The 24,097-nt window shown below is 37.3% G+C and overlaps 1 long non-coding RNA gene across 1 annotated transcript in view; it reads right to left on the reverse strand.

Annotated features, from left to right (window-relative positions):
- The window catches only part of LOC141570425 (uncharacterized), a 275,111-nt gene that overhangs the window by 31,102 nt on the left and 219,912 nt on the right, over positions 1–24,097 (reverse strand). The window contains exon 6 of the long non-coding RNA XR_012494433.1: positions 18,343–18,441. This is a non-coding gene — a long non-coding RNA (uncharacterized LOC141570425). The remainder of the gene's footprint in view (positions 1–18,342; positions 18,442–24,097) is intronic.

Consider the following 24,097-nt stretch of genomic DNA (forward strand, 5'->3'; position numbering starts at 1 on the left):
TTTCTAAGGGAGGATACTGTTACACTCAACCAGTAAATAATCTAAATTGAAAGGAAGTGTAGAAGAATAGAAGTAGGAAAACTTTCAAATCATGTGTTGCTGTTGCTGTAGAGGACAAGGTGGGCAAGAGGGTGGATCATACCCACTCAGGGGTGTTTCCACCTCCGTAATCTCTTGAAGGATTTCTAGCCGCTTACTACTCAGAGTGTGCTCTGGGGACCATAGCAGAGGCCCCAACCCAGAGTTGCTGAAAATGATTCTAAACTTTAACTAGGTTTCCCAAGTGATCTATAAACACATTAAAGTTTGAAAAGCACTGCAGTTTTTCTCATTCAGAAAGGTGACATTGTAGGGCCATCTTTAGTCCTCTAGTAACTCCAGGTGGGAAAACGCAAATCGACCTAAAGAAGGCACCGCATATGAAAGCTCTAGATTCTAAGTTTCTAAGCCCTTTTTTTTTTTAACGTAAGTGCATGTTATGCAACTACTCATAAAGTATACAGGTTGAATTAACAAATACTCCGTCCTTTTACTTTCTTTTAAATTCTTAAAACTCAATTAATGACACTTTGGAACTCTTAGATTTCCAGGGTTTTCCATGAAAATGCCTATCCTTCTAGCCATCTTCTTAATCATGTTGCTGTCAGGGAAGCAGCAAGTTTGAATTTTAATTGTTCTTAATGAATGTATGTCACATACCAAAATCACATCAGCAATGTGCTCGGCAGCTTTAGAAGCCATTACTAAATTGCAGTTCAAAATTCATTTCATCTGTTTCCTAAATTGTATCTATAGTTCACCTTCATAAAACTATTCTAAAATAGCTATTTTTGTTCATCAGGAAAGATGGTTTTACCATGCTCTAACCGACTGAGCTAACCGGCCACCCCTAAATTTCTGTTCTTTCAGCTACCCGATGTATGGTACTTTGTTATGGTAGTCCCAGCTAGCTAATAGTCACAATCAGAAGAGCTATGCTCCCACATAATTTTTTTACTCACATCAAATTTAGAGAATTAGTTATATTTTTATTCTTATAAAACTTGAGAAGATTCTCGGTTAGTCTAATAATAATATTACTCTCACTATTTGTATTCTGAGTGTTTTCATAGTAGGAAGCAAAAGAGTTAGAGCTGGACGTCATACACAACCTGACTATATCAATGAGAGGGAGAAGCACATGTGAACACCATTAGTCACAGGTGTCATAATAGAAAAAGTAGCTGAGAAATGCTAAAACATTTGATACACAACTATTCACCTGCTAATGTGCTTACTAATCCTTACTAAAGGGGACTTAAACGTGTTACTAAAGAAACCTCACCTTCACCCATTCCTCTAATGAAGAAATTTCTGAAAGTAAAAGCAAGCTGGTGTGGATGATGGTCTGCGTAAGAAAGTCCTCCTTGGAATCCATTGAATGGACTCCGTAGTCAGTCACAAACTCCTCCTACGTTAATGGTGAGCTCTGAAAGTGAGTTTTTAAACCCAAAGATACAAAAACAGATACATAACTGCTGAAACTATGGTCCAAAACTCCCATTTATTGAATCAATATTTTATAGCCTGGAGGAATCTGGGAGGCTTATATTTTATAAGAAAGATGTGAAACCTAGAAGTACTTCTCCAAAGTTGCAATTAGTGGGAAAACTCAACCTTGTTTCTTAGTTTCTTACATTCTCTCCCAGCAAGCAGAAAAAAGTTTATGACCTTGGTCACACCTCCTAGTCACTTCAAGAGCTTTTATGATAATGCAAGGTTCTAGGACCCAACCTTAAAAATTCTGATTTAAATCCCAGGTTTGGCTCATGGATCTATAGTTAAATTCTTTGGGGATCTGGCCATGTAGTGAGGTTTGGAACCACTGTTGGAAAATATTCTTCCCAGAGACTTATTATCTTTGGTTTGTTTTTAATTCCACTTAGGCCCAGCCCTGTGTAATAATTATCACTTCTCTCATCCCGAGAAAGAAGCTTAGGGTCCTGTGGACCTGCCTGTAACGCCTGGCATATTCACACTGAAACATGTACTACCATAGAAGCTGCCTCCTCTGACTCCTAGGCAAGTTCTAAGTACACAAAACGTTTCAGAGCAGAAGAGGAAAAACAAACCTGAAATTTCTTAAAAATCAACCTTTTTGAATGCTCTCATTTCATACTCATTGGTTTCTGTTCCTTAATGTGCCTGAGTACATTCAATTTGCAGCCTCACAAATAGCCATTTACCCATTCACCAAGGGCAAGATGATATATGCCAGATGAGTTGTAATAAGCACAGTTTTCATTTATTTTCCATCATTGCTATATCTCCTAGGAAGAGGAGAGTTGATTTTAAAACAACACAAATTAAATCAAACCAGAATATTAATAAAACTATGGCCTAGTGAATCACAATTATTTATAAAAGTTGATAGTACAAACTGGGACACAGGATTTCCTAGGGGATATGGAGACTGAGGAGAACCCAGGAGAGAGCTGAGAATGAGAGATTTGGAGCTGTAAATAACTTTGTGCTGATGGTAGGGGTGTGACTAGCTGGGTGACTAGAATGAGGTTGAGTCTATCCTCTGGACATCTTTCCTGAGCTTTTTCACTCTCACACTTGTAGATCTCATGCAACACCACAAAGGGAGACAGTCACTCTAAAATTTAAGAGACACAGTTGTACTGGAGTAGAGTGGAGTTATACCCCAATCTAATTCCTTAGATGAGGCCCTCAGCCACTCTCTCCTGAACTACTTCAGGAGCCCCTGACTGCTTTCCTTGCCACCATACTCTTCCATACTCATGCCCTTTCAGCAATAATTCCTTCCTGTGCAAGGTCTTGCCTCTCAGAATCTCCAGCCCCCACTCCCCACCCCTCAGTGATCATGAGGATTCTGAGAAATGGGAACTAACTTCCTCTGGGCACCTGTTTGGAGATTTCTTCTCTAGAATTCAGGTTCGGCTGAACGCCTGTAGCTTACATAGCCTGCAATAGTGCCAAGATTTCTACGCCAAACTGGAGAACTGGAAGAAGATGGGAACAGCCATACTTTGAAATCCTCCTAGTTGGGCTGTATGTCCTGTGGACCCCTATTTATTTGCAAGGGGCAGAAAAGTCTCTTTCAGAATTGGTCTTAGAAGATCACAGAAAGTTCCTAGACACCTACAATTAGGGAAACTCTTCTTCACGACTGGCCTAAGGAAGCCAGCACTAGCCAGGCAAGAACTGAGGTTGTCCAGCTGCCTTGGGGCCACAATGATTATTCCAAAAGTACACATTCCCTCACTTCCTTAGCTTTCAAAGACCTTCAGAAAGGAAGAAGGAATAATTAGAGAATCCGCCCCCCCCCCTCACTGACTTTTCCTATCACCGATGCCCAGTTTTTCGTATGTGGACAAATACACATAACATAGTACTGCCCCTAAATAGGAACTTAGGAACCATAAAGCCTAAGTCTCCATGACGTCACTGAGAAATCAGTCTGATAACTGCTCACCTTTGGAGTGCAAACTATTTAAAAATACATATAAGGTACACAGTGTAGCTATAAAGTACAGTATTGATTTGATTCTGCAGCTTTTGTCTTCATCTTTACGTGTCACCTTTTCCTGGACCTAATGTCTTCTCTATGGTCATTAATCCACGGATGTCATAGCTATGTCTGAAGCTTCCAGTCTATGCAAGCTTGTCTGAGAAATTTGCTCTATTAATCCTACCTACTTTTCATCTGCGTCTTCGCTAATATGATCCTCTCTGTGATCCAACTTGCTGGCACTGAGAGGCCTGTTATCTGTTCAAAGAGATAATGTGTATAAAAGTACCTGGTGCACTTATATAGGTACCTAAATGTTAGTTCCCTTCTCTTAGGGCCACCAGGGAGGACTCCCCATTCAAGTCCAACTTTCTGAGACACCCCAAGGAAAGATTTCATCTTCACTCTCTACCATCAAACATCTACAATTCTAATCTAGATCTGAACACCTGCTTCCATTGTGAACCCTCTTTAACTTAAACCAGCTCGTTGCTTCTGTTGTTATTTTCCCCCTCCACGTTTCTCCCTTAGATAATGACTTCCTCATCTAAATGAACTTAATTTACAAAAGCTATAAATAAAATTCCATCAGTGGGAGTGGAAATGATATCTGACCAGGGGCATCTTAGTGAGACTTAGTGTCCTGACCTTCACTGGCTTCTTCAAATACCGCAAAGGTGGCTAATTGCCTTTGGCAGATTAGCTAAGGGCCTATTTCTTGAGAGCAAGAAATCAAGTGTTTCTGAGTTATTCCAACTGAAAAGAGAGAAGCACATAACAACTAATAAAACTAAATGTATGCATTCTTAAGGGGAAGGGAAACTTTAATCATTTTCCCTATGCTTTGGAAAACTCATGAATAAATAAATATGTTAATTCAAATAGCTCCCACCTCAGAGATGGGTTTGTAAGAGGATGTCATTTCCTTAAACTAAATGGCATTTTAAAGCAATTCTTTCACCTGACAGTGTATCCGGCAGAATTTGTGAGTGGGAGTGACCTTTACTCAGTCTGTAATCTGTATATATAATTGATGACAGTCTCCAAAAGATACAAACATTTGACCTGGTACTGCTATGTTTTCTAGGTAATTTGTGTCATATGACTCATTTAAAAACATGTACAAGTAAGCTTATGTGGCCTTGAATGTAATCACTTTTTCATGTTCTCAGGATGTAAAAGAAGAGAAATAGGCTTTTACAAATCAATACACAAGCCTAAACCTAATGGATTATTCATTGGACCCTGCTCTGCTGAACCACAGATTCACTCACAGTCCCAACACGGTGCTCAGCAGAGCTGGATTAAAATGGAAGTATCTGCCCAAGCCCATTCCTAGGAATGCTGCAAAGCAGTCCCTGTGAACAAGAAATTAGAGTCCAAGACAGCTTTAGCATGAGCCAAGTTCTACATTAGAGCAGAAAGAGACATGTCTCTAAACACCAGACCTGGTTCATTTTTCTACACTCTTTATGTGTATTATTCATAACAGTCTGGAGTTTAGGAGAATTCTAAGAGCCTGAGTGTCTTGGTAGAGTAGCAACAGGAGACATGACTGGCAGAGAGGAGTAATGGAGCTCACCAAGCAGGAGGTAAGGGATCTTTCTGAATGGAATGTGTGCTGGCTGATAAGGCAAAGGAACCAGGGAGTTATTTTGATTTGACAAATTACCCTAGGAACAGTACTTCTTAGATGTCTGTTCCTTAGCATCTTCCTCTGTGCAATGAGTGCAGAGAGGAAGGTTTGATGGTGAAAGGGATGCCTTTCCCTCCAATGGTATGAGGAACTGATGAAATATAGGACCAGGTTTCTGTATCAGAGGCACTCACATGGCCTGGACTAGGCCCACTGACCGAGGTGACAACAGGACACATCCAGCTTCCGGTCACACCTGGGCCTGCAGGACTGGCATCTCCTCAGTCCTGGGAGTCCTCTGTGTCTCCAGCCAGACAACAGGGGTGGGACTCAAGGGTGGCACAGGACTTTCAAAAGTAAAAAAGGCAAATTTGATTCATTTTTAAACATTCACATCAGGCATATAACAATTTAGGGGTTTGTAGGAATTTTTAAAAAGGAAGGTGAGCAATGGAGACAGGGAGAAAGCTGAGTGTGTAGAATAATCAAACATTGAATACTTCCATATTAAATAAGTTAACTCAAATGTCAACATTTCATAGCCATTCAATCGGATGTAATGTTGTGTTTATGACATCTTTGTTTATTTTGCTATTAGAGATTGATTTTTACAAGCCTGCCCTCTAGATTACATTTTCCAAATTCTATAATCTGGCTTCTGTCATTATAAACCAGAAGCTCACATTCAAACATCATTTAATCATTAATGACTTGCATGGGTATAGTTTAAAACACATAAACACTATTTAACTTTGCTTTCAGTACACAAAGGAAATAGAGTAACTTTTCAAAGTATTTATATTTACAAAAGTAAAATTCCATGTCCACATTAACACTATCCATCTAATAAATGAAATTGGAGCAATAAATACAATTGCAGCACCTTGTAGTTAAGAGAAAAGTAGAATTGTATGCAAATATGATTTGCTGTCATGACTCATCATTTCCCCAATCCTGTTCATAATAATGGAAATAAGCACCTAACTGAAACGTTAACTCAAAATTCATACCAAAATCTTGCTAAGCAAAAATTCAAAGTCTTGCTTTTTGGTGAGTAGGAAAAGTGAAACATTGACATCATTTATAACTAGGGTAATAGATACAACTTTTCCCTAATCTATACCTCAGTGCCAGGAATCTGAGGTCCAGGTGACAGCTGTTACACACTTGAGACTCCATCTGGAATTTCTAGAAGATAATGAGCCTAAAGTTACTTAGCACAGAACCCATCGGGAGCTTCACAACTATTAGTTTGTCTTCCCATCCTCCCTTCAATATTACTAACTCACCTGGTCATAATTAAGTCTTGTTCCCTTAAGCCTTCAGAGCTTGAAATAAAATATAAACAAGCTCCACTGTCTCAAAATATGCATACACAATAAGAGCCAACTCTCCCCACTCTCTTCTCAGTGTCCTGTGCCTATGAAAACCATTTTCCTTAGTTCCACACTCACCTACCTATGAGTGACCAAGGTGGTCTTCTGTATCTTCTCTGCACAGCATTACATCCCGCTCACCAGGATCCCCCACGTTAGTCTTTCAGGGATCCAGAAGAGATTGCTAGGGATCCAAGTATCATCATTCAGAAGTGAAACATTTGCTCCCAAGTACAATTAAGTACCATGCCAGGAAGTGAGTAGAGTACTACCACAGGATGAATAGCTGAGTCACTAATTTTAATGTAACATGGTTATAATAACACAAGGAAGAGAGCAAAGGTGTGCCTTACAATCTTGACCTCCTAGACTTATTATCCTGTTTATCGTTAATATTTTGCATCTCCTTTAACATGGATAATTGATTAAAAACCTATGTATACATTCTGCTTTACACACATTGACTTATGTATCTCTAATGCTCTGATACACAAAGTTTCACAATTTTCTTTAATAAAAACACTCAAAAATTAATATGTCACTATTCTGCCTAAAAGAAATATCCCCACTCAGTCATCTAGTGGCCTTTGTTATGTTTTATACCTCTCATGTAAAATATCTCATTCATTTATTCATTCAACAAAAATTTACTAAATGTCTACGTTCAATGTCTGCATTCAGTCCCCATCAGGTACCGAAGCTACAAGAGTGACTCAGACAGATATGATCCCTGATGTCATAGAAATTACATTCTAGTAAGGAAGTCTAAAACTAAGTAAGTGAAAATTCTTCTTAAAATATTTAAAAAGATAAGCTTGGTGTTGTGATAGAAATTAATGGTGCCACTGGAAGAAGAGGTCCGAAGGGGAGCAGTCAGGAAAGGCTGTTTTGAGTTTTGAGGAGGTAACCTGTGAACTAATACTTGAAGGACAAGAAGAAGCAACAGTGCAAAGGGCTGGAGGGAAAACATCTCAGGCCGTGAGGATGGCTAGTGTGTTCTGCCTCGCTGTGGACCTTAACTCTTGTCTTGCGGATGGAAGACTATATGGTTTAGATGTGATCACGTTTCTGGTTCCCGGAGGTCCTCTTCGGTCAGCCCCGATATACCCTCCAGCGACACACCTGCACCTTGACTCAGGGACGTTCTCACACTGCCTTTGGATGCCCTGCAGTGGTGTGTCCACCAAGTTATCCATCTTGTTTTTAAAGAACTCACACAGGTAAAGTATTCATTAGTGGGTGACAACCAAAATTTGTCTTTTTGACTTTGCTTTCTGAAACAAAATCAGAATGCGTGGCTACCACAGAGATTTTCAAGCTGTGCTCTGCAAAGACAGAGGTTGTCTCTGAGTGAACCTCTGTCTTTGCTGTCATATGAGGTCAAGAAATCTGGGCTCTGCCTCACTATGATCACTTTCATCTACATAATGTTTTAGAATCAGTTTAAGATTTCATTTAGTGAAAGAGTTTTTTGCGTAAGAGAGATTTGAAAACCATGGTTTTTAGACTGGTCTAGAACCGTTAAATAAACCCAATGCTCCCAAATACGGGAGATATTAGCACATGATCCTGGATTCCTCCGGGCTACCTCCTATTTCTCCATTCACTAAACCTAAATCTTTTCTTTCCTGGTTCCCCAACTCACATCCCATTTTGGTTTTATTCCTTTTATCCAGTTCTCAGCTTAGTCTGTAATTCATTGGATAAACCAAATTCTTCCTACATGTTTTGGGACAAAAACAAAACAAAACCCCTTACAGTTAAAATGCAGAGATCATTGATATATAAAAGTTAGCTCAATCCAAAGCCAAACATTTTTAACACTAATTCTAAGTAACTTACTAATTTTGGATGGGGGAAAAAAATGAAAAATATGATTAAAAGTTTAGCTTGCCAACTTTTCAAAATAAATATGTGAAAATATGCAATGTAATCTGAACATAAAATAAAACACATAGGATAGACTCTTATTATGATCCTCTCTTTTAAGAAGGGTCTTCCCTTCCTACACATTCCTTCCACCATCTCTTTACTCTGGAAGGAAAAAAAAAAAGAAGAAGAAAATCAGGGTTGAAAGAAGTTATAAAAAATAATGATAATAAAGTCTGAAGAAAGCAGAAAGAGAACAGGATTTTTGCAGATAGGTATTTAAAAAAAGGTTATCTTTCAAACTTCCAAAACACTATTACCTCTCCAATTATTAATTAGAATTCCTACATATATTTCTGCATAGTGGTTTTGTATCAATAGTCCATAGAATGAGGATCCTATAAAAGGCATCTGTCACTAATTTTTATGCAGATTTTGTCAGTGGACTCATTGTATTCCAAGCCCAGATGGACGGGTCCCTGCTGGTATGCAGTGCAGCACTACTCAGCTTTCTGGACTTCCCTTTCATAGCTAGCTAAAAGGCACAAAAGAACAAAGGGATACATTTTCATTCCTCACAGATGCTCATGCACCTCAGAGAAGTCACATTGCTTTAGGCATGTTGGAGGTGCCCCCTTAATGTCCTGGTCAGACTCATTTACCTGTTGTGATAAATTCATTTCCACAAGCAATTTCCAATCAGAAGCATTAAATTAAATTCTAGCTTACAATGCGGTGCAACGGATGAGTAGAATTCAAGTCAGCCAAGTCACCACCTCTTAGAAAATCAGTGAAAACCTCAGGTTCACAAATCAACAGGATTTCTTATGCAGTGAAGCATAAGAAAAGTATGTTATTTAATTCTAAAATAAAGACATTTGAACACTAATACTCAAACTATTCCTCACTTGTGTTATATAGAGCTTAGGAAGCCAATATATATTCTCAAAAACCAGAAGCAAGAATAATTTACTGCCTATTTGCATATTAGCAGCCCATGGAAGGTTTTTCGTAACCACCATACATCTGTTCCTGCAACCTGTCCAAACTCAGTTGATTAATTGAATTTCCTCAGCCTCCTAATATAGAAGATAAACTTATAAATGTATATACAAGATGTTCCCCCGAATTTCTTTGGAAAGAAAACTTATATTGAAACAAAACCATAAACACAAGAGGAGAACTATCAGTTTTCAATTATACTTCAGAGCAGATATAATGTTCACTTAACATTTTGGAACCTAATGATAAACAAAATAAACTCTGTGATCGCCAGTCACTTCTTGAAATTAAAACCTGGGGCTCTATTGGGGCTCTAACGACGTGAGTAGTGAGTCCTTCTGGAAACAGTTGGAAAACAGGCTCCCAGTAGAATAAGGAAACAATCACACCTCTGAAGAAATCTGGAAGGACACCACTTTTGCAGGCCAGAACACACATAATTGTTAAGAGGCAAAATAAACTCTTCCAGTCTACCTCAGGTGTGGCACCCATTCCTACCTGTACCAGATAGCCCCACAGTGGTTTAGGATGAGGCGAGAGTTGGAGGTGCTCACACATCTTTACCCAGGCCCTCCTCCCTTGAGTAATGAGATCACGGTGTCTTCCAGCACAATATTTTTGTCTTTGTAAGACCATATGTCCTGAGTTGTCCCTCATGTTGCTTCACCAAAAAAGCAAGCCCACATTATTTACTTAGTCTATAAATAATGGTTCTAATTAGAGTCCCATCTGCATTCATTCTCTTGTAAAATTACATAGAAATGAGTATGTTTGTTTCTGTTGTAACCATACGCTTTCAGATGCGCAAGGCATTTGAGAACTATTTAGAAGAAAAATGAAATAAACCCTTGTTCTTAAGAATTATTAAAATACAGATCATAGTGCAAATAAATGAGGTCTCTGAAATAAACATAAGTATATAACCTTCACATCAATCCATAAATATTTTACTTGAGAAGTCATATAAAGTGACCTTAAAATATTAATAACACTTTTAATTTATCACTATCAATTCTATGATTAAAAGCTAAACTCACCAATCATTTCCACTAAATAAGGTATTTCTAATAGATTTAATTATAGTTAACATATCAGTATAATCAATATACATGTGTATAGTACTTTGTATGTCTTTCCACCTACCATAAATACTTTAAAGGCAACATTACACACCATACTTTAATGCTTTATCTTAACTACAAATAAAAGTGCTTAGTGAGCTTTCATGGCTTTATTTTTGTGAACTTAATCTACACCCTATGACTATAAATTCTGCACCTTAATACATTAAAAGTCAATTATATTAACTAGTCTGACCAATAGGAAAATTAAATACTTAATAACCTATGAATTTTCTTTGAAGACAACAAAAACAATTTATTATTTTTTCCAGGAGATGACTGACTTAATCACACTTGCATTCATTCCTCTTCTCCAAACATAGCATATCCATCAATCTTGTAGGTGTCCTCAAGCAATCACGCCAGTCACTTTCCCCAAAATCCACCTTGATTCCCATGTATGCTCTATCCATGCATTCCCACTCTGAATTTCTGAAGGGATCCCAGCATGCCTTATGCCTGGACTACACAGATTAGACAATAATTAACTGCTATTACAGAAACTAAAGGCTAAGTTCTGAGGGAGGAAGTCCTAGAAGGTAAGTCTGAAGTCAGGGAGTGGATTTGCAGATAAAAGACAGAGGTTTAGAATATGAGCTATACCTTAAAAAGGACAAATCATGGCTGGACTTCAAGGGCAGGTACTGACCCTCTCCTCTGACTCTTGATAACTACAGTTTCTTAGGTAGGAAAAGGATTCCCTACTACAGTTAAGTTTGCAGTGGGTACAACTTTACCATTTTCCCTGCAGTTGGCCCTTATCGTTGGCCCTTTAACCATGGAACTTACTGGGTAAGTTGCTAATTTATAATATTTACTGAATGCACCTTACTTGGAAGTTTATTACAAAGTTACCTCTCCTAAAGAAACATGGATCAGGAATTACATGGATTATGCAGACAAAATTCAACCTCAATGCCGAATGAGAAGCTTTTTCATAGAAGCATAAGCTCAACTCCTCAGGATGTTCTTTTCAGGGGCAGACTATGTCACAGGCAGAAATAAATCTCTGAACACGACTGAAACCTCTAGAGAAGGTACTGTGACATGTTCCTATCAACTAAAGTCAAAATTTTGTACGAAAGTATTCCCAGTTCATATAACTGATGGTTTTTTCTAGACTGACTGGCTAGCTACTGCCTCTTTTGTGACTCATTAGTGATTCATTAAGTCAATCACTAAATTAGCATTAATATTAGAAAGTGTTTCAAAGTTCAATTTGATAGAGATGTTAGCTGTCTAATTCCTCTTAATCACTTCAAAAACCATGTTAAAATATTTGGCAGATACATTTCCAAGTCAGACCCAAGACCTAGACCTGATAACCTGATAACTTTGGTATACATCAAACCATTAAAAACTTTATTTTTTAATACGGAAAACACCGTGGGCAGACACAAGTATATCTCCATTGTCATTGCCGTTGTCATTGGTGATCCAATGAAAGTGACCATAGGAAAATGAATTTGAGACAAAAGGCAATGAATTAAAAGAGCAACAGTATGAAAGGCAAAAGAAAAAAAATTAGTTAAAAAACATATGTGTTCTTGTCTTGAATTATTTTATAAAAAATAATTGAAAGAGGTGATCCACCCATTTCACTGGAGATACCATTAGTAGTGGAACCAGTGACTATAGTAGGTCACACATACTTTAGGAAAGGGAATCAGGATTTGAAGTCAAGTCTGCCTGAGTCCTAATACACTTCTTTACTATACATTTCTACCTCTAGCTCTGGCTACCTATTTTGAAGCTTGGATGGCATGTTTTCATTATTCAAAATCTCCACCTGGGAAGATTGTCCTGAGTCAGATTAATATTATCCTATTTCATTATTCACATTCATTCAACACACATTGTTTGGAGAACCTGTTATATGTAGAAGTCACTCTCTAGTCAACCAGGACATCAAAGACATTCAAAAAAATTTGTTGAAAGGATGAATTATTTTTAGCTTCTTCATAGGGCCTTAGATACCTTCCATCTCTTTCATCCACCCTGCCTTAGGCTTTACAATTTTTCTATATTAAACCACTAATCTCTTAAGATTCTTGGGCACTGTTTACCCACCATTCTAATTGGCTCTCTGGCAAATCTTTTAATGTATATACATCTTATTCTGACATGCTTCATTTTCCACTTTTTTACATTTTCTCATTTCAATTTCTGATTTCCTACCTGCACTGCTGCCTAAGGGACACTGAAGACACATTTTAATATTCAAGAGTTATCCTTAACTAACTGTACCATTACAGTTAGTTACCATTATCTCTATAGAAAATTCCAGTAGCATTGTATTTTTATACCAATGGCAGTTCTCTTCTCTCTTGGGGAGAACCTCTATAAAATAAATTTCTATTTGACCACTGGAGCAGTATTATGCAAATTACTTTGGTTACCTGTCTTTCACTATATGAATTCAAGTTTTTAAAAAACGGTGAGGACCAAAATATGAAACCACTATATCCCCAACTAACTAGAGGTGATGACAGATCTCATCTTAATTTAAATATATGTTTAATTTAAGAAGCCTCTGAATCAGTGGCAGATATTGCTAATCATTAAATAGTAGACTGAATTTATGTTTCATGTTTCTTCACTAAATATTTGATTATTAATGAACAAAAAGTTTAATTTCACATATTTTTAAAAATAGCACTAAAATCAAGGTAACTAACAATTTAATTATATAACAATTACTAAAACAAACAATAATTACTTTTAGTTTTCCTGCGGATTATTTTCAAGAAGGAAATACCATGACTTAATGAAGATACCTCATCTTGGTATATCAACATTTCATTTATTATAAAGTATTAGGTTTAGACCATACGGAATTACTGAATTTTAGCTATTTTGACCCACAAAAACAGCACTTCCATAAAGTTCAAATTAAACCACAAGGATATGCTTATATTCAACCATTTAACAACCTATAAAACATCAACTTTATATAGTTCAACCTAATACTTAAAAAAAGTCAACTGTCATTAAGCATTTACGAAGTACCATTTCCTGTGCTAAGCACTTTTCATGGATTATTACATTTAATCCTCACAACAATCCCAAAATGTAAATATTATCATCCTCATTCTATAGATAAGTAAATCGACTTTGGAGAATCATAGAAATACGGATGTTAAAGGTGCTTCTGGTAAGATCTTAGAAAGAAATACCGAACATGTTATTGGACTTGAGAGGAAGGGTGATTCTTGTTATAAAGTCACAGAAAACTTGGCTGATTTGTGTTCTACTGTTGGGTGGAAAGGAGTAGACTGTTGTGGGTTGAACGGTGTATCTGAAAAACATATGTTCAAATAGTCACAAGTGTTGGAGAGGCTGTGGAGAAAAAGAAACCCTCATACACTGTTGGTGGGAATGCAGATTGGTGCAGCCACCATGGAAGGCAGTGTGGAGGTTCCTCAAAAAATTAAGAATAGAATTACCATATGATCCAGCAATCCCTCTCCTGGGTATCTACCAAAAAAATCTGAAAACATTTATCCATAAAGACCTATGTGCTCCAATGTTCATTGCAGCTTTATTTATGGTGGCCAAGACATGGAAACAACCAAAGTGTCCTTCAATAAATGAATGGATAAAGAAGAGGGGGTATATATATATATATATATATACACAATGGAATACTATTCAGCCATAAAAAAGATGAAATAGTGGCATTTGCGACAACATAAGTGGATCTTGAGATTATAATGCTAAGCGAAATAAGTCAGACAGAAAAAGCAGAGAACCATATGATTTCACTGATATGTGGTATATAAAACTGAAAAGAACAAAAGAAGAAGACAAACAAATGAAGAAACAAAAACTCATAGACATAGACAATAGTTTAGTGGTTACCAGAGGGTAATGGGGCGGGGGGTTCTAGAAGAGGAAAAACAAGGTCAAATATATGGTGATGGAAGGAGAACTGACTCTGGGTGGTAAACACACAATGTGAGATATAGATGATGTATTACAGAATAGTACACCTGAAATTTATGTAACTCTACTAACAATTGTCACCCCAATAAACTTAAAAACAAACAAACAAAACATATGTTGAAGTCCTAATCCCCAGTATCTGTGGATGTGAGTTTATTTGGGAAGAGAGTCTTTGCAGATGTAATTAGTTAAGATGAAGTCATATTGAATTAGAGTGGGCCTTTGATACAACTGGTGCCCTTCTGAGAAGAGGAGAGGACGTGGAGAGACAGACACACACAGAGGAGATACAGCGAAGAATACCACATGAAAATGGAATTATGCTGCTGCAAGCCAAAGAAACTAAGGATCACTGGCAAATACCAGAAGCCAGAAAAGAGACATGCAAGAGATTCTCCCTCAGAGCCCCCAGAAAGAATCAACCCTGCTGACACCTTGATTTCAGACTTCTGGCCTCCAGAAAAATGAGACAATAATTTTCTGCTGTTTTAAGCCATCCAATTTATGGTAATTTGTTGTGGCAGCACTAGGAAATTAATTCAGTGTGACAACCATAAGGTCAGCCACTTAATAGGTGGTAAAGAAAGGATTCAACTCAAGGAGACAGACTCAAGAGCTAATGCCATAAATCACACTGAAGTACAGCTCCAGAATCACATCCATTATCTTATTTTATTTTTATCATATTCTATTAGATAAGCATTAAGGGTTATATTTTATAGATGGGAAACTGAACCTGAGAAAATGAGGCAGCTTGCTAGACAAGGATTTGAGAGCACATACTAGAGTAATCTCAGTGCACTTTTCACCAAAACCCAACCTATATTTGGTAATAATCCCCCATACAGTTTTATTTAGAACAAGGGTATTTTGGTTGAGTGTTGATTTCTGCAGTAGCTTCTGAATTCATAAGCATGTATTGCATTCCCTGGGGAAGATTTCAGAACTTAGTCAAAGATTTAGCCATAATCTACCACTTTTGTAAATTCTACTTAGTAGCCTAGATTTATGAGACCTCTTCTAGTATTCTTTCATTGGGATGCATCCCAAGGGCCGTATTCTGCAGAAGTATTTCCTACTCTTCTAAAATTGTTCTTTTTCTTCTGTCTCTGAATAACCTTGGGCAACTGAGCCTGCCTTCCCTGTTCTGTATGCTTTTTTACTTTATGTGGTCTGAAAGGCAGCATAACAATAGATTCAATCCACTGGGAAGAAGAAAAATTCAGTTCAAAAACAGCTGCAAAATCCTAGAATAAAAACAAGCCCCACTGAGGTAAGGTCCACGCCCTGGATGTATTCACGGAGGCACCAGTCTTTTTGCATGGACTTTCCACAAAGCACGATTCTCTTAATTGGTCATTACTAAATTTGTGAAAAATATTATTATGCAACTTTATATCCTTCAGGATTATTTTTCACTTCTAAAATAAATAGTTACAGAAAAATACAATTAGTTATCTTATACAATCTAAAATATTCCTACCGCATGTAGGCAAACGTCTGATATTAATGAATTCCACCTGTGTGCTTAACAGTTAGCTAAGCAGACTTTGCTTATACTGTGAAATTGTCTCTATCCAGATGTTTCACTTGAAATAAAGAAAGGCTAAAAATTTTACAATACTCAGGAGTCTGTCTCTTGTAGAATACTAAATTTTTATAAAAATAGTTATTCTTTTTTTTTTTTTTTAATTTTTATTGGGGAATATTGGGGAAGAGTGTGTTTTTCCAGGACCCATCAGCTCCTTGTCAAGTAGTTGTTGTCAATCTAGTTGTGGGAGGGCACAGCTCACTGGCCAATGTGGGAATCAAACCGGCGACCTTGGTGTTATGAGCACTGCGCCCTAACCACTGAGCAAACTGGTCACCCCCAAAATAATTATTCTTATGCAGGAAATTCTAAGTTCTCCTGTCTTTGTTTTTTTGTTGTTGTTGTTTGTTTGCTTGTTTGTTTGTTTTTCAAATTTACCAACAGTGAGTAAACAATTGTCACTGACAGTTTCAGTGACAAAGCTCAATGATTAAAACATACACTCACACAATATTTGTACAAAACAAACAGATTAAGTACCAAGAACAAAGAGCACTTGTTCTAAAAACACTTAACAAATTACTTAGGGGAAATGTTTTTTCAGTCTACATACTTATTCAAAGGAATGGGGAGGGTGCCGTATTTGAAATATTATTAATATAACAAGAACTATGAACAAAAGCTACTTTACCTGACCCCAGATCAGAAGATCCTGGCAAAATAAATTATGTGCAAGTCTACTTGAAAAATACAGTGCTTTTGAAACTATTTCTATAAAATTAATGTTATGGGTGCAACCAAAGACAGTTCCTTTGCCCCAACAATTTGAGAGTTAAAGAGCAGAAATGTGTTTTATGTAAAGAAGTGAAAGAATTTAACTCTGTTCTTTTACAATGTACACTATGTTACTTTATATTTGTAGGCTACTTCTCTCATCAGTAAAACAACCTCATAAACAGGAAAAGCATAACACAGCCTGAAGGAGTGGGGAGAGCTTAGCAATAGGTACACCAAGACCTCGGTTCTGTACATGGCTCTGGCCCTGGTCAGCTGTTTGTGCTTGGGGAAACTCATTTGACATCTGAAGAGGGCTGGGGAAATGTTTTCCCTACAGATTGCATTAGCAGACAACATATGGCAGTTCTCCCTCACCAGGCACAGATCTAGTTTAAAGAACGTACCAAAGGGAGGAACGTGACTTCTTGATGTATCTAATATTCCTGTGGTCTACAGTACTGTGTTTCCCTCAAGCACTGCAAGGAAGAACTGGACAGAGTAAATATTCAGGACAGGGAGTCTGACATCAGTGTTCTTTTAAATTGATTTGTTGTCCCTCCCCCACCCCACCACCCAAAAAAAGACTGAAGCAGGGATGCTCAAACTTTGGTACGCATCATTCCTGCTTCACTTATCAAAAATGCATGCTCCAAACCCCATATTCCAGGAATTATGATTTAATAGGATTTGGGGAGGACTTAAGATAGTGCTTTTTTTTTCAATCTCTCCAAATAATTTGGAGACAGAACTACCCTTCACACCCCCAACTCCATGTCACCCTCCAGCTTGGAGGGATAAATAATTTAAAAATTGAAAGAGTTATCATTATCACAGATAATTTTTCTTATCTGTATTTTCTATACTGCAATTAAATCATCAATTACAAAGGATTTTGTAAGGAAAAAATATGTTTTAAAATCATATGTAAGATCACATCCTGTTTAGAGAACACATTTTTATGCAATACTGTGGCAGAAATTGGCTTTTTTCTCATATAATTCAGAACAATGTAATTAAGTCCTGGTCTTAAAGAGATGAAGAAAAACGTATTTAGCAATTAAAATAGAGACTACCAAGTAAAAGAGGAAGGGGAAACAGCAAAGGAAGATTAGGACAAAAGAGAAAGTGGCATTACTATTGTCATTAAATGAATTTCATTTTTTCTCCAGTTTCACTTTTTCTTTAAGAAGCCCTTTCCTCATTCTTCATTCCCTCACTGTTTTTTCTTTTATTATGTGTTGTCCTCCTAGGATACCAGTAAGCAGTTTCAAGAACCTGAATCTAAAGAGAAAAATTATAGCTTCCAGTCACTTAAAAAGTGAACTCTAGTTTTGTTCCATTACTCTCAACCCAGCTCTCCCAGAGCAGCTACTTTTTAACATTGCAACCGACCATTTGTCTCCTGAGGAAAAAATTGTACTGCATTTACTTATCCTCCAGACCAGCACAAAAACTGGTCCAGAATAGTTCTTTGTAGTGTTCTTTTCTCCTTCACTGCTATGGACTATGTGACATACCTTAGCAGGAATAAGAGTGGTCAGGCATTATACAGAAAGGGGACCGCTTACCTTCTTGGGTACCAGTTTCATGATCTCCGTTGTCACTTCAGGCTCATCAGTTCAGCTATTTAACCTTAACAAAACATGGAAAGCTTCTTTTAACTGCATCTTTAAAAAGAGAAGGAGAAAAAGAAAAAGCAACTAAGGAGAAATAAAGCACTACTTTGGGATGAATTATGCATGTTTCATCAAGTAATTAAATTTAAATATAAATAGGCACATAGCAAAAAATAACATGTAGCTGGTGAGTCTGATGCCCTCTGTTGCCTATACCCCCTCATGAGAATATTGGTAAAGCCTGTATCTATAGGTAGCTTTTTAAAAGCTTCTGAGTCCTCTGTCTCTGTTATCATTCAAGTTGGGAGCAATCCACTGATCATCTTCTGTGTTCAAATACCGTCCCCATACAAATCCACATCAGTCCATGCCACACTGGTCTCTACCTTAGATCAAGACTAATAAATACATACACTAAAAATTTCAGCTTCTGTCCACAGTTATTCAAAGATCAGACTTCAAACACAGAGCTTTTATCAATTCAAAAAAGCACAACTTCACATAGAATCTGTAAGTGTAACTCTTTCTCATTTTTACAAATAGGTTTGCTGTATCCACCTGTGAATAGCCTGGGTTTCATGTCTACAAAATTTTTTCTCCTCTGCTCTTGAAGGATTTTTATAGATTGCCATGACTTTTGTTAGAAAAGAGTAACTAACTCTTAGGCTGACTGTTACTTGAAAAATGATTTTCTTGTACTCGGAAGTAATTTAGCATGCTGTACTTTAAAATTTTCTGCATCTTCACTGCAGTGACTGTTTCTGGGGTGGGGGGGAATGATTATTAATTCTTCTGACATTTTGCTATTTGTCTTAGCTTGTGTTCCAAAAGGAAACAGAGCCTGAGACTCTATCTTGCAAGCAGTGAGTTTATTTTAAGAAACGATCCCAAGGAATAGGAGTTGAGACTGGGAATTGGGAAGGAAGAAAAGTCAATCCAAAGATGACATTTCAACAGTCACTGCTATGGGCAATGGGGACTCTATCTCACTGAAGACACTCTAAAGAGCCATGGAAAATGAGCTTTGGAACTTTCCAGTCAACTGGCAAAAGGGGAGAGCATTTATCGGCTAGTGTTTAGGAAAAACAGTGTTAAGTCAACAACCAATAATGAAATTAGTCTAGAATTGAAATGAAAGTTGCTCTGGATAGACCAAGAATTATGTCTTCTGAGGAAGACTATAGGAATTAAAGTTGTCTTTTGTTCAGAAATGAAACCTAATCTCTTAAAATAATTTGATTGCGGGAAGCACTATAATAATGATTGGACATTTTAGAAATCTTAGACCATGCTGAGCGTGACACTTAATATTCTAAACAGAAACAACCATCATATTGATTCTGAGAGGCATATAAATTATAGAGATAATTTCAAAAATTATAAAGCTAAGATAAATTATCAACCATATCTCTTCATAAGGAATTTTTAAAAGGTACACATACATAGTCATGTTTAAGAAGCTTGGGATTGCAAAACTAGGTTTCTGCTCTAGCATTTACCATGGCTAGCAGTAGAGTCTTGCAGTGCAGGATTGAATAAGTATGTTTAATAAAACTCTCCGAGTGATTTCCGTGGAACTCAATAAATCCTGCATTTCAGACATCGCTATGCTGGATTTATAGTATGGCTTAGTAAAAATATGCTCATCTCTAGTCACACAATAAAAAAAATAATAAGGGAAAAGGAAGGTATAAAGTGAGGGAAGCTTCTAATCAGACCTGTTTCAACTATTTAGTGGATTGAATTGGTGGAAATAGGAGATTCTCCATCAAAGTTAACAAATTAACTGCCATAATCAAAGATGAAAAGGAGGTTTGATTTAAAACATTATTAGACTAGAGAACTCATAAATGTCTATATTATTGTGGGGGCGGGGGGTGAGGAAGGCATTCTGAAAGAACCTATCAGAGAGAGAGAAATATCTTGTGCTCCAGTCACACAGAGGGAAAAGAAGGGAGGGAAGAAACTAAACCGACGGTCTTTTTCTCCAGATTTCATTTGGCAGCCTAAATTCCTAAGGCAGCACACATTTCTTTCAGGTCTCTGACCTCATTTTGAGGCTTTCCAGAAAGCATCTTCTTTATATAAGAACTTTAAGCAGAAACATTTTCATTAGCAGAGGACTGAATGGAAGGGGATTGCAATTTCATCATCGGATCACATTATCAGGGTCTGCTCTTGACCTCTCGAGGTGACTATAACAAAAAAAGAAAAATCCAATCTCACCCATTTTTTTAAATGTTGAGTGGCCTGATGTTAGTGCACTGATTACAAAAGAAATACATTTCACTTGTCAAAGAATATCTGGACACAAATAGACATAAAAGTTGCTAAAACAAGAGCCCTAAGCTTACCCAAATTTTACCTCAGCTTTGTCCAAATAGAGTGTTCAAATTAGCCAAGCCTATAACTTTGTTTAGCAAAGCAGAAAGTAACCAAAAGTAATCAAAAATAATTTAAACTGTGTCACCAGAACCCTTGTGCTAAATACCACCCATCAACACTCATTGTAACACTTGAGATTCTACCAATTGGTGTCATTCCTCAAGGTAAAGGCATTTTTTTTTCTATAGACACACGTTAGAATAAATATAATGTCTGAGAAAGATAAAAATTTACACCTTAGTTTTGTATTCTGTTGTAATAGTGTTCCCCATACCGAATTCATCACAAAAATTTATTTCTAAAAAAATTCGCCAAATCTTCAATATGCTAATGAGCATTATGAATCTACGTAGAAGAGGGTGGTATGGTATGCAGGATTTTTGCAAACTTATTTTGCCAAGGAACTCTTTTTCATCCCCCCAAGTTGCATCTACTAAAATCTAACAGTACAGCTTAAGACAGTGTGAGTCATCAGATGAACTCTCATCTAACATAAAACAGGATCCTGGGATGAAGTGACCAAGGGCATTTAAGTCTACATGGGAATTAGGCAGAAAGGAAAGGGCTAGAGCGAGCACAGGTGCAGCCAGGAGCAGACCCAGCAGGGGGCTGGGTGTGAGTTCTTGGGGAACCAGAGGACTGCAGTGAGTACCAGGGAAATAGAAAGTGTGGGAAGGGTCTGGGCACAGTGACAGGAGGCAGGTGGGAGTGAGAAAAACCCAAGATGAACTTTGTCTACTGCACAATCTTGCCTAAGGCACTCTTCTTCCAGGAAACAAACCTCACCATGAACAAATACATTTTAGTGGCCCTATTAGCTCAGTACTCTTAATCAACTAAGCCAAATAAAGAACCAGTCTGACCATACTTGCTGTATCAAGGAACCCAAGTCATATGAACGGTTATGTGTTTTCTATCTCGTAATTTGTTTGCAGGATATTAAGGCTGTCTTTGTTAGATAACAAATCAAGCAGGAGTATTGTTGGCCTGTCTGCAGAAAGATTGGGAAACAGGCCCCTCTTTGCATTTCCTGTTATCACACTAGGAATGCTATTACCCTGCCTCTTTACACATCCAGAATCCTGAGTCCTGCTTCCCCCCATTCATTCTACCCGTTACCGCCTTTTCTTATGAATATAACTGTTGAATTTATGTACATTATGAGTTAAAATCCTACTACAGCTTAAAATTTTACCCCTCCCCAGGGAGCTGCCCTTTATGATTTATACATGTATTCAGAAACAGATGTCCTGCCCTGACATTCCATCATAACAAGGAGGTGATTTTCCTCCTAAGACAGCCAGCTAGGATTCTTCTTCAGTTTATAGCATTGTCTTTAGGGAACAAAATCTCATTTTTCTTTTTCCATAATTGTTTAACCTTTCTTATTATTTACCAAAATTTTATTTTCGTTTATCATGTCACCCAATTGACAATATTTACATCTATTACTGAATTGGCTCGTTTTGGCTCTAGTAATCTAAGACTGAATTAAATTAGCACTTCTGAAATGGCATGATTCCATTACAGTAATGAATCAACTTTTTAAAAAAATAACTAGCTTTCCACAAAGTGTTCGATTTTTACAGTAACAAACAAGCCAATCAAGAGTGAAAGAGGAAATCATTCTAGGGAAAGAAACAAGAAAAGGATTACCAGAGTCATTTTAAACTTAGAGTTGTTTCGATGTGTTGACTTAAATTATTTGATGAATGACAGATAATATCAAATAATATCAGTTTCCACTCAAGAAAACTGAAAAGGAATAAAGAATAGAAGCTTTTCACCTTGGAATTATAATACAGAATTCCAAAGTGACCTCAGGAGCCTCAGTTTCTTAGCATGAAGTGATAATCCCTGTAATGTAAAAAAACAAAATAAAATAAAAATAAAAAGCAAATTCATTAACATCCTTCCCAGTGTAATCATCAGGACAGTTGGAAAACTAAAGAAAGGGCTCCAGCCCATGTCTATCTCTACCACTCATGATTTACCTCCACCACTCACTCACTGTGGGAACTTGAGCAAATTAAACAGGAAAGCTTAACCTTAGTTTCCTCATATGAAATATGGGAACAATAATGGCTTCTGCACAGATTGTTTGAGGAGAAGATGAGATCTGATATATATAAGAGCTCTTTGTATACTGTAAAGCACAATTTAAGTGCTAGCTATGGTAAGAATTTCTAATAAATAGAACTCACATTTCCACCAAGCTCCTTTGCTTCCAGAAATCTTAATGAACCTGATCTACAACCCATTTCCAAGTCAGAAGCTGTCTCCAAGTTTCCAATTGTCCTTCTGCAAAGCCCTCTTTGACTCTACTCAACATCCATATGGGTCATTTTCATTAGGCATCCTATCTGCTGTACAGAATTTTCAGCCCTTTCTCCAGTATTCTCAGGGAATCCAATAACAGTCCATATATTGTGAAGTGAGTAATTATACTGAAGACTTAAGGATATCACTGGAGAGTGCCTGTTGGCTTCTGCCCCCTCTCTATCTGGGTGCTGATATATGACCCTCTCTGTTGAGAGCAGCCCATGGCAAGTGTTGCCCATTCTCCCACTACAATTGCTTTTCTCCTGGGAAGTACGTTCCAGAAGAATATGAGTTCCAAGAGAACATTTAGGTTCCAGTGAATATAATTATCATCAGCTTATCCTATGCATATAATATTTGTAAAAATGAAGATAGGACTTAATTGAAAATTATGGTAGCAAGACTGACCTGTGATCATATCCCCCCCTTGCAAATTATCAAACCTGTGATCCTTTTAAGTTCTGCACTGGGGAAAATGAAGCAATCCTGAGGCACAGATGTGAAGGTGGGAACTCTGCCCACAACCAAGAGGCATCTATGGCTCTTTTACCTGTTAGACCTATTCTACCCTCTGAGGAAGGGGGAGGGCAGGAGAAGGACCATTCCCATGGAGATGACCTTGGCCTTGTTCACTAGACATCACAAGTGCCAGTGTCCCTGCATTCCATCTTCAAATGATAGACATTATGTAGCAACTGCTCAGTCTTAGAGACCTGGAGACCTGTAGGCAACTTCTACTGATTTGACTGAACAAATAGTATTTGGGGAAAGAAGTTTTCATGGATACTAAAGCATGCAAAAAATTGACCATCTTTTCCAAAACTATAGATGAAATGTATTTGACTCTCTTGGGATTCTGAACTGCTGCATTACAACGTTCTGACTTGTGCTGAATAAGGGAAGAAACATAAGAGGGCTTACATAATCTGAGAAGAGACATTTGCATGCAAAGAAATATATTTGATCTGCATTCTTTCCTAAAAATGTTTTTCCTTTTTAC

The sequence above is a fragment of the Rhinolophus sinicus genome, linkage group LG03 (assembly GCF_036562045.2).
Source record: "Rhinolophus sinicus isolate RSC01 linkage group LG03, ASM3656204v1, whole genome shotgun sequence".
Lineage (NCBI taxonomy): Eukaryota > Metazoa > Chordata > Mammalia > Chiroptera > Rhinolophidae > Rhinolophus > Rhinolophus sinicus.